Source organism: Callithrix jacchus, chromosome 3 (assembly GCF_049354715.1).
Source record: "Callithrix jacchus isolate 240 chromosome 3, calJac240_pri, whole genome shotgun sequence".
Lineage (NCBI taxonomy): Eukaryota > Metazoa > Chordata > Mammalia > Primates > Cebidae > Callithrix > Callithrix jacchus.
The window spans coordinates 132,305,454-132,315,520 of NC_133504.1; the positions used below are offsets into that span (position 1 = coordinate 132,305,454).

The window sequence follows — 10,067 nt, forward strand, 5'->3', positions numbered from 1 at the left end:
AGATTGGAGATGCCAGGAACCTCAGCACACCAGAGGGTGTCACAGCCCTGGCTCAGGGAGCCCCTAGGTCTGGGCTTCCAAAAGGGCCAGAGCTCTTCTCTCTTTCTCATCACCTGAAGCATGGCAACTGTGGGGATGGGTTTCAGTGCTGCTGGTATTACAGCCTATTTAGTCCTGACATTTGGTGGGTCATGAGTTCTTGTCCTGCATCCGGGAAGAATGAAGTATGTGGTCAACTGGAGGGTGAGGGAAAACTGGAGGGTGAGCAAGCAGAGAGGAGCTTCATTGAGTGGCAGAACAGTTTTCAGAAAACTCAAAGTGGGTAGCTCCTTTCCAGAGGCAGGTCATTCCAATGAGTGTCCAGCTCTCACCAAAGAGGAGACCCACAGTGGATAGCTCCTTTCTGCAGGCAGGTTGTCCCAATGTCTGTGCAGCTGTCATCAGAGGTAGACCCAGAGTGAATAGCTCCAGTCCACAGGCAGGTCATCCCAACATCTGTGCAGCCCTCAGTGGAGAGGAGACCCAGAGTGGATAACTCCTTTTAACAGGCAGGTCTTCTGGTCATCTGCCTGAGTCTGGTTGAGTCCAGGGGTATTTTTGAGCCTCAGAGGGGAGGAATTGTGTGCTGACTGGTCCATGGTTGGCCATGGATGGGCCTGGAAAAAGCACCATATGTTCTCACTCCAGTTAGTGGAATTAGCAGCCCAGCCCCCAGGCTTAAGGCCATCCCTGGCTTGAAGGTGAGGCCTCACTAGGAACTTCCAGCTTTCTTCCCAGCAGCCTGTCTGCCTCCTGCAGCCATCAACCTGCCACCCACAGCTCCCATGGTGCCCAGGCTGTTCATGCTGAGGTATGCCAGCAGGCCCACACCAAGTAACCCTTAGCCTATCCTCAGCCAGCCTCATCCCTTCTCCTGTGCTCATTGGTAACTGATTCCTGTAGTGGGTTGAGGCAGCATGGGACTGTGTGTTAATGCTGCCCCAAGTATGCTCACATCTGGCTGGGTTACAATAGTGCCTAGGTTGGGTATCATATTTGCTCCAAAATCGGAGCAAGGGCCAGGAGTGCAGAGAGGACCAGTAGCAGGAGCAGGCACTTTTGAGCCTACAGTGGGAGGGGACCTCCTGGGCCTCTGAGAGCACAGGGATGTCTGGTCTGCAGCTATGGCTGGGTGGCTGCTGCTGGACATGGGAGGGCAGGGCCCCTGCTTCTCCAACTTGGAAGAAGGCAGGGCTCCCACAGGCTCTTGGCTCCTAGAGGTCCCATGGAGTGCATAGCCCTGGCTGTGCCTCCTTGACTGCAGCCGACATCCTGCCAGCAGCCACTGCAGACTGGCCACCACTGCCATTACCAGCAGGAAAACGAACATTGCAAATACAGGGTAGAACAAATACAAAGTATATAAGAATGGAATGAACTTGGCAATACAAGGAAGTTGGGAGTATAGAGAGATCCATCCATGCAGCTGGAACTTAGTGAGGGGAGGAATGTTGTACAAAATGAGATTGGAAGATGGGCAAAAGTAGGTCAGAAAAGATTATGTAATATGTGCTAAGGAGTTTGCTTTTTATGGCAGTATGAGGGAAAAAGGAGGTTGTAGGCTGAGCTTTTACAGAACAGGTTTATATTTTGCAAGACCACTCTGGATTTTGCATGCAGAATGGGTTGACAGCAAAAGTGAATAGAAGCTATTATGGAAGTCTAAGAAAGAAATGGTTTCAACTGGGATGATAAGGAAGATAAGGTGACTAATTCTTGACTTAAAATATATTCAGTAGTGGCAACAAAATTTGATTATGTATTAAATATCAGAGATAAGGAAAATGAAGAAATAAAGACATTCTTAATTTCTGGGCCATCAGCAACAGTGAATGATGTTATTTATAAAAGTGGAAATACTGAGGATTAAAAACACATGTGTGGAAAAAAATTGATGGTAATATATGGTATATTAAGTTTGAGATGCTTAATAAGTATGCAAAAATCCCTTTGGTTAAATGAGTATGAAAATCAGTGTAGAGGAAGTCATGAAGATAAAAGTACTATTTGTTAACATCATGAGCTCAGTAGTTAGCATTTGTTTTGAAACTAAATACTATTTTTATGTGATAGCTCAGGCAGAGCATGTTGAAAAGAAAGAATGTCTAAAAACTGAGCCTTCAAGTGTTCTGCCAATAACAGATTAGTAGGAAAGGAGGAGCCAGCAGAGAAATCTAGAAGGATAGGTCATTTAATAAGAGCATAAAATAGTAAGAGAGGTTAACAAAAACTAAGTAATTGTTTCATGGTGGAAAGATGAACTATCAGAAGTGAAAGACTTCAAGAAATGACCATCATCTTTTCTCAGAGCTTCAGAATCAACCCTCAGACACTTAGCTCAAAATGTCTGCAGCAAGGCACCCAAACCATAAATGAGTCTTATTTCGGTGATCTGAGCACCATTTTTAGAAACACTGTCACAATTTTGTTTTTGTGAATTTAACTGATTGCTTTTTAATCACAGAAAAAAGAAGTAGTTGTTTCATGGTGGAAAGATGAGCTATCAGAAGTGAAAGACTTCAAGAAGTGAGAAAAGATAACTATACATGAATGCCCATAGCCTTTTCTCTTCTCTTTCTTCTCCCTCTTCCAGTCAGAGCTTCAAAATCAACCCTCAGACACTTAATTCAAAATGTCTGCAGCAAGGCACCCAAACCACAAATGAGTCTTATTTAAGTGATCTGAGCACCATTTTTAGAAACACTGTCACAGAATAATTAGAGAATAAATTGTTCCTTGCAAGGAGCCACAATATCGTTTTTGTGAAATATCACAGTCCCTATTAATAAAAATGAAAACACTTTCAACTATAGCATTTATTTTTATTTCAATTATTTGTACATTCACTTTAATGATTAAGTATAAAGTTCGATATCAATAAATTTTCCCTGTCAGCATTTCTTTTCTGGCTATTATACATTTCATGTCATGGTTATTCCTGACAATGATGTTGTCATATAGAGAAGTATACTATAAAGAAATCTTCTACTCTAGGTGGCAAACAAGCTAAGTACACCCTTAATGGTAATTCCTGTGAGGTCAAAGAGAAGATTCAGATTTGTAGTCAAAGACAAAGGTAGTTCATGCACACGAAAGTAAAATCAGTGTCTTCATTTTTATTAATAGGGACTATGAGATTAAGGATTATTAGAATTAAAAGGTAATGTTGATTGCATATATATACTTTTTAGTATCCACTTGGAAAAAAGGGAATTAATTCTGTCACTAAAGATTCTTTCAAACTGACTAAAATTAAGTAGATAAAGCTATATATATATTTTAAGATGGAGTTTCCCTCTTGTTGCCCAGGCTGGAGTGGGAGTGCAATGGTGTGATCTTGGCTCACTGCAACCTCTGCCTCTTTGGTTCAAGCGATTCTCCTGCCTCAGCCTCCCAAGTAGCTGGGATTACAAGTGCCCACCACCATGCCTGGCTATGTTTTTGTAATTTTTGTAGAGACAGGGTTTCACCATGTTGGCCAATCTGGTCTCTAACTCCTGACCACGGGTGATCCACCCTCCCTGGCCCCTTGAAGTGTTGGGATTATAGGCGTGAGCCACTGCACCCAGCCAAAGGTATACTTTGTATTAGGTTAGACATATAACATTTTTAAAGGGAAACTCAACAAGAGCAAAGAATATGAACAAGTATGGTTGGGGGTTAATACCAAAAATATGTCTATATACAGGTTTTTCAAAATGTCAATATAATTTTCAACATACAACTTAAATAATTTCAGAAAAATGAATTAGTCTATGCTCACTTGGGTCACATCTAGCACCTGTGTAGAGAACAGTTCAGTATAGACATTTTAGAGAGAAATCATATTTAGTGGTTGACAAGTGAATGGGTTTTCACGAAGTTAAAAAGAAGAAGAAAACTTGATTAAACTCTTATGATTCTAACATCTGATTAACTCCAATTAAAGGGTAGGGTTGAATTGAGAATTTGAACTATAGATTTGCATTGAGATGTGATGTGCAATTCTTTTTTTAGGACTCAGAGACCTATTACTCCAGTTGCTGAGAGTGTTTCTGATAAGCAGCCTCCCCAGTCATCAACATTTTTTTGCAATTAACTTAGCTGAGGAGAGCCATTTCACCCAGTCACCTCTTTTCCAAAGAGGTTTGTATACAGTGAATGTTCAATACAGAATACAAAATCTTCATCTGAACCCAGAACAAATCAGAAGGGCCATCTTTGAGTCAGAGCTGCCCACAGGATCTACTGAGGATTTTGTTGAACATATTCACAGCCTAGCTCCTCTCTCTTCTTACTTATACTACCTTTCTCTTCTTTATGGTATTACTCCCTCATCCATGGGAGATAATGTTCCAAGACCCTCAATGGAGACCTAAAATAAGTGCTGAATCTTACATATACTCTACTTTATACATATCTATGTAAGCATACCTATGTAATATGGTTTGAATGTGTTCCCACCCAAATCTCAGACTTGGGTGGGAACTTGAATTGTATACTTGAATAGTATCTCCCAGACTTCCCATGTGTTGTGGGAGGGACCCAGGGGGATGTAACTGAATCATGGAGGCCAATCTTTCCTGTGCTATTCTTGTGATAGTGAATAAGTCTCATGAGATCTGATGGGTTTATCAGGGGTTTCCACTTTTGCTTCTTTCTAATTTTCTCTTGCTGCCACCATGTAAGAAGTGCCTTTCACCTCCCACCATGATTCTGAGGCCTCCTCAGCCATGTGGCACCACAGTATAATTAAATATCTTCTTCTTCTCAGTCATGAGTATGTTTTTATCACCAGTGTGAAAATAAGCTAATACAGTAAATTGGTACCAGCAGAGTGGAATGCTGCGGAAAAGACACCCAAAAATGTGGAAGCGACTTTGGAACCAGATAATAGCAGAGGTTGGAACAGTTTGGAGGGCTCAGAAGACAGAATAATGTAGGAAAGTTTTGAACTTCCTAGAGACTTTTTGAATGACTTTGACCAAAATGCTGATAGCAATATGGACAAAGTCCAGTCTGAGGTGGTTTCAGAAGGAGATGAGGGACTTGTTGGAAACTAGAGCAAAGGTGACCCTTGTTATGTTTTAGCAAAGAGAATGACAGCATTTTGACCTGCCCTAGAGATTTGTGAGACTTTGGACTTGAGAGAGATGATTTGAGATAGGGTAACTGGCAGAAGAAATTTCTAAGCAGCAAAGCATTGAAGATGTAACTTAGTTGTTGTTAAAAGCATTCTGTTTTAAAAAGGAGACAGAGCATAAAAGTTTGGAAAATCTGCAGCCTGACAATACAGTAGAAAAGAAAAACCCATTTTTGGGGGAGAAATTCAAGCTGGCTATAGAAATTTGCATAAGTAGCAAGGAGCCTAATGTTAATCCCCAGGACCATGGGGAAAATGTCTCCAGGCCATGTCAGAGACCTGTATGTTGGCCCCTTCCATGAGAGGCCTGGAGTCCCAATAGGAAAAAGTGGTTTCATGGGCCAGGCCTAGGATCCCTGAGCTGTATGCAGTTTAGAGACTTGGTAATATGCATCCCAGCCACTCCAGCCATAGATGAAAGGGGCCAAAGTACACCGGAGATGTGGCTTCAGAGGACGGAATCCCCAAGCCTTGGCAGCTTCCATGTGGTGTTGAACCTACAGGCCCACAGAAGTCAAGAATTGAGGTTTGAAAACTTCTGCCTAGATTTCAGAAGATGTATGGAAATGCCTGGATGCCCAAGCAAAAGTTTGCTGCAGGGATTTGACCCTTATGGAGAGCCTCTGCTAGGGCAGTGCAAAAGGAGAATGTGACGTTGTAGCCTCCACACAGAGTCTCTATTTAGGCACTGCCTAGTGAAGCTGTGAGAAGAGGGCCACTGTTCTTTAGATCCCGGAATGGTAGATCCACACACAACTGGCACTGTGTGCCTGGAAGAGCCACAGACACTCAATGCCAGCCCGTGAAAGCAGACAGTAGGGAGGCATTACCCTGTGAAGCCACAGGGGAAGAGCTGTTCAAGACCATGTGAATCTACCTCTTGCATCAAAATGACCTGGATGTGAGACATGGAGTCAATGAAGGTCATTTTGAAGCTTTAAAATTTGACTGTTCTGTAGTATTTCTGAATTTCATAGGCCCTGTAACCCCTTTGTTTGGCCAATTTCTCCCATTTGGAATAGTTATATTTACCCAATACCTGTACCCTCATTGTTTCCAGGAAGTGACTATCTTGCTTTTGATTTTACAGGCTAATAGCCTTTGTTTTGGCCAAGTACTCCCATTTGTAACAGCTGTTTTACCCAATTTCTGTACCCTCATTGTATCTAGGAATTGACTAGCTTGCTTTTGATTTTACAGGATAACAGGTGGGATGGACTTGCCTTGTCTCAGATGAGGCTTTGGAGTGTGGATTTTTAGGTTAATGCTGAAGTCAGTTAAGACTGTGGAGGACTGTTGGGAAGGGATGATTGGTTTTGAAATGTGAGGACATGAGATTTGGAGGGCCAGAGGCAGAATGATATGGTTTGGCTGTATCTGCACCCAAATCTCAACTTAAATTGTATCTTCCATACTTCCCATGTGTTGTGGGAGGGACCCAGTGGGAGATAATTCAATCATGAGGGCCGATTTTTCCCATGTTGTACTCATGATAATCAACAAGTCTCATTAGATCTGATGGGTTTATGAGGGTTTTCACTTTTGTTTCTCCCTCACTTTCTCTTGTCACCACCATGTAAGAAATGCCTTTCACCTCCCAACATGTTTCTGAGACCTCCCCAGCCATGCGGAACTGTAAGTCCAATTTAACCTCTTTTTCTTTCCAGTTTCAGGTTAGCTTTATCAGCGAAACAGACTAATATACTATGGTAAAGTTTAATTTATAAATTAGGCATAGGAAAAGGTAGCATTAATAACTAATAATAAAATAAAATATTCTAGAATATTATAATAAAATAATGTAAATGTCTCTCTTTCAAAATGTCTTCAGACAAAATGTTTTTGGACTATGATGGGACTGTGGGAAACTGAATCCATGGAAAGCAAAATCATGGAAAGTAAAACTGCAGATAAGGGAGGAGCTACTCTACATAGGTAATAATTTCTACATTCCAATCCCAAGCTTTGGATTTCCTTACAGGAGAATCTCACCCATGATGAGGGTTCTGGATGTGATCCAAGTGAATACAGACTGTTAGAACATTGGAGCTGGGTCATCTGCTACTAAGCTGGCAGTAAGAACGTCATTGCCGATTGTAAATGGAATAGAAGTAGCTTCTGGCACCAGTCTGCAGTGCAATTGCTAAATCTTTTGTTAGTGGCAAATTGGAATGAACTACCCTTGAAGGGAATGTGCTAATTGGTATGTTGCATCAAAAGTTTAGCAAGTATGGGGTAAATAAGTAGATATAAGGACAGTGGAATATGTCTACTAATATTTTGGAATGGGATAACTAAAGGCCGAGAGTCATTAATTGATAATTAAAAGCTAAACATAAAAGCCAGGAGACATTCTTAGTAATATATTAAAAAAAAAATAGGTCTTCATTTTGTGCTGCAAGGGTCATGTAAAACTATACAAGGCCCAAGATTTAAATATTAAGGTAGTAGAGCCCCCAAAACTCTGTCTATCTTGCTATTACCAGAGATAAAGTGGAGAAAGAATGTGGCCCTGGTAAATTTGATAAGGAAATCTGGGTTGATATATCTAACAATGTTGAATGCTCAAATTCTCATGAATTCTTTGAGTATCAAGAAGTGGTCTTACTTTCCTGATTGGGGGCTTGTGCTCTTTCCAACTTGTTAAAGGTAATATACATGGCTGTTCTCATCAAGGCAATATTCAGTCCTCTCACGATCTGTTCTTTTTTTTTTTTTCCCCAGCTGGCACATTTATTGGCATTAAACACAAGACCCTTCCCTTTCCAGCACCAGGAAGCCACGCCCAAAGGGTGTCCCTCCCCATTTCTGCAAAAACTCTCAGGCCTTAGCAGTAGCCTGAGCTTCACCCAGGGCTGTGAGCTGCTGAATCTTCTGGCTCATCATTTCCATGACAGCCTGTTTCATGGCGTGCTTCTCCTGGGGAGCTGGTTGGATTTTCTCCATCTGCTTGGTTAGAAAATCCATCTTCCTCTTGAAGAAGTCCTTGGCATCCTCAGCTGTCTTCTCTACATAGTACCCAGTTCCCACATCGATGAGCACGTGCTCCACATCATGCAGCTTCCCAGGGACATACATAGGACTCGTCAGTGGGACCAGTAATTCTTTCCCCTCGTTGCTCTTGTTCAGCACGTTCAGACAGTCCTTGGCTTCCACATACTTGGACTGTACCACTTTGAGCTGGGCGATGGACGTGGACAAGAACTCCACTTCCTGGTCCAGCTGGTTTTTGAGCATTTCTAGCTGCGGCAGATTCAGCTGTGTGATGTTAATCGACTGCGCCATGTTGGGAAGCTCACGAACTGTTCTTAACCATTAAAACAATAACTAGGGAGGGGAGGTACCAGTATCTTTTAAGTGGCCAGCTCTTGTGGTAACCAGTAGGGTGAGAACTTACCCCACCCTCTCAGGGAAGACAGTAATCTATTCATGAGGGGTCTACCCCCTTGACCCAGACACTTTTCATTAGTTTCCACCTCCAACACTGGGATCAAATTTCAATATGAGATTCTAAGGGGACAAGCATTCAAACTATAGCAGCTGGACAAGAGAGAGTCTATCAGATTGAGGTATAACACATATAGTACTCTGACAGTGACCTAGACAATGATGTAAACATGCTAAGTTGGCTAGCAGAAGAATGCAAAAAGCTATCATTTATACTGAGACAGCAATACCAACATCATTATGGCAGATGGTGGAAGAAGAGAATAAAAGAGAACTGAGCATGCTAGAGTGGATGTAGTGTGTAAGGGTGGGAAACCCACCAGAGCAGGGCCCACATGATAACGCAACACTTACAGGAGAATTTGGTAATGTGCTGGCGAGCGGCTCCCATTATTACTGCAAGGATCAGTGATGACTTTTTTTATTTTTCATTCTGTCAGTGTTGACAGTAAGTGCTGTCATTGCAGAATTAGACTGTATGATAGCAACTTGAAAACATAAGACTGGGTGCTGCTGCTTAATCAGCAGATTTTAGGATGCAATTACTGTAGGAAGTAGCAAAGACATAGTGGCAGTCAGCAGGGGAGGGTCCCTAACCACAAAAAGCTGTGGAGACAGTAAAACATCATATGTCTAGGAGCAAAATTGATGTGAAGTTTCTCTGTAACTTTAAAAGAAATAAAGAATAATTGATTAGGAGATGAAGGGTGGTCACCCTATTTTTAAAAGAACCATCTCTTGCTTAGTCTCTGGGCATGTGCCAATGGACTTAGAAATCATTGACTAATGCAGACCTAGATTCTTTATTAGAGTGTTAATACTATGAGAAGTATATATGACACTCTATTCACTAAACTTTCCTCAAATGAACCCATGACCTATTATTTGAATAATAATACCCCAGGGAAACTCTACACTTAAATATTTTGGGGATTTTTTGACATGATCTGTGTTGATACTGGGCCCCCTGTTAGAGTGGAAGTTTATGGGGGCCATATGATAAATGGAATGGTTTAGTTAACAGGGTTCCATAGACCTACTGTTTATTCTTCTGTTCTCCAAATGTAGAATAGGAGCAGATCTCTTTTGGAGTTGGTACAAGTTTTACACAGGTTTCTTTCCCTTGGAAGGAAAATCAATTGTGGTAGGGAGGTCCATGTAGAAGCCTCTGAAATAGCCTCCACTCAAATCTAAATAGTAAATAACAATACTGTATCCCAGTGGGATAGAATAATTTAACACCACCCTTGAAAACCTGAAAGATATGAAAACCCATCCTCTAATTCAGCAGTGTGGCACTTGTCAAAACAAGATTGATTTTGGAAAATGACTGGACTGCAACAACCTCATCTGATTGTATCTGCTGTGACAGATATGGTGCCTTTGCCAGAGTAGATTAACTTGCTCTCAGATACAGAATGAGGGAATTTTTTTTTTTTTTTTTTTACTGTGTGCATTT

General features: G+C 41.6%; 1 pseudogene; it reads right to left on the reverse strand.

Annotated features, from left to right (window-relative positions):
* Window positions 1-7,876: 7,876 nt before the first annotated feature.
* On the reverse strand, window positions 7,877-8,456 carry LOC100894176 (prefoldin subunit 5 pseudogene; annotated as a pseudogene).
* Window positions 8,457-10,067: the final 1,611 nt, after the last annotated feature.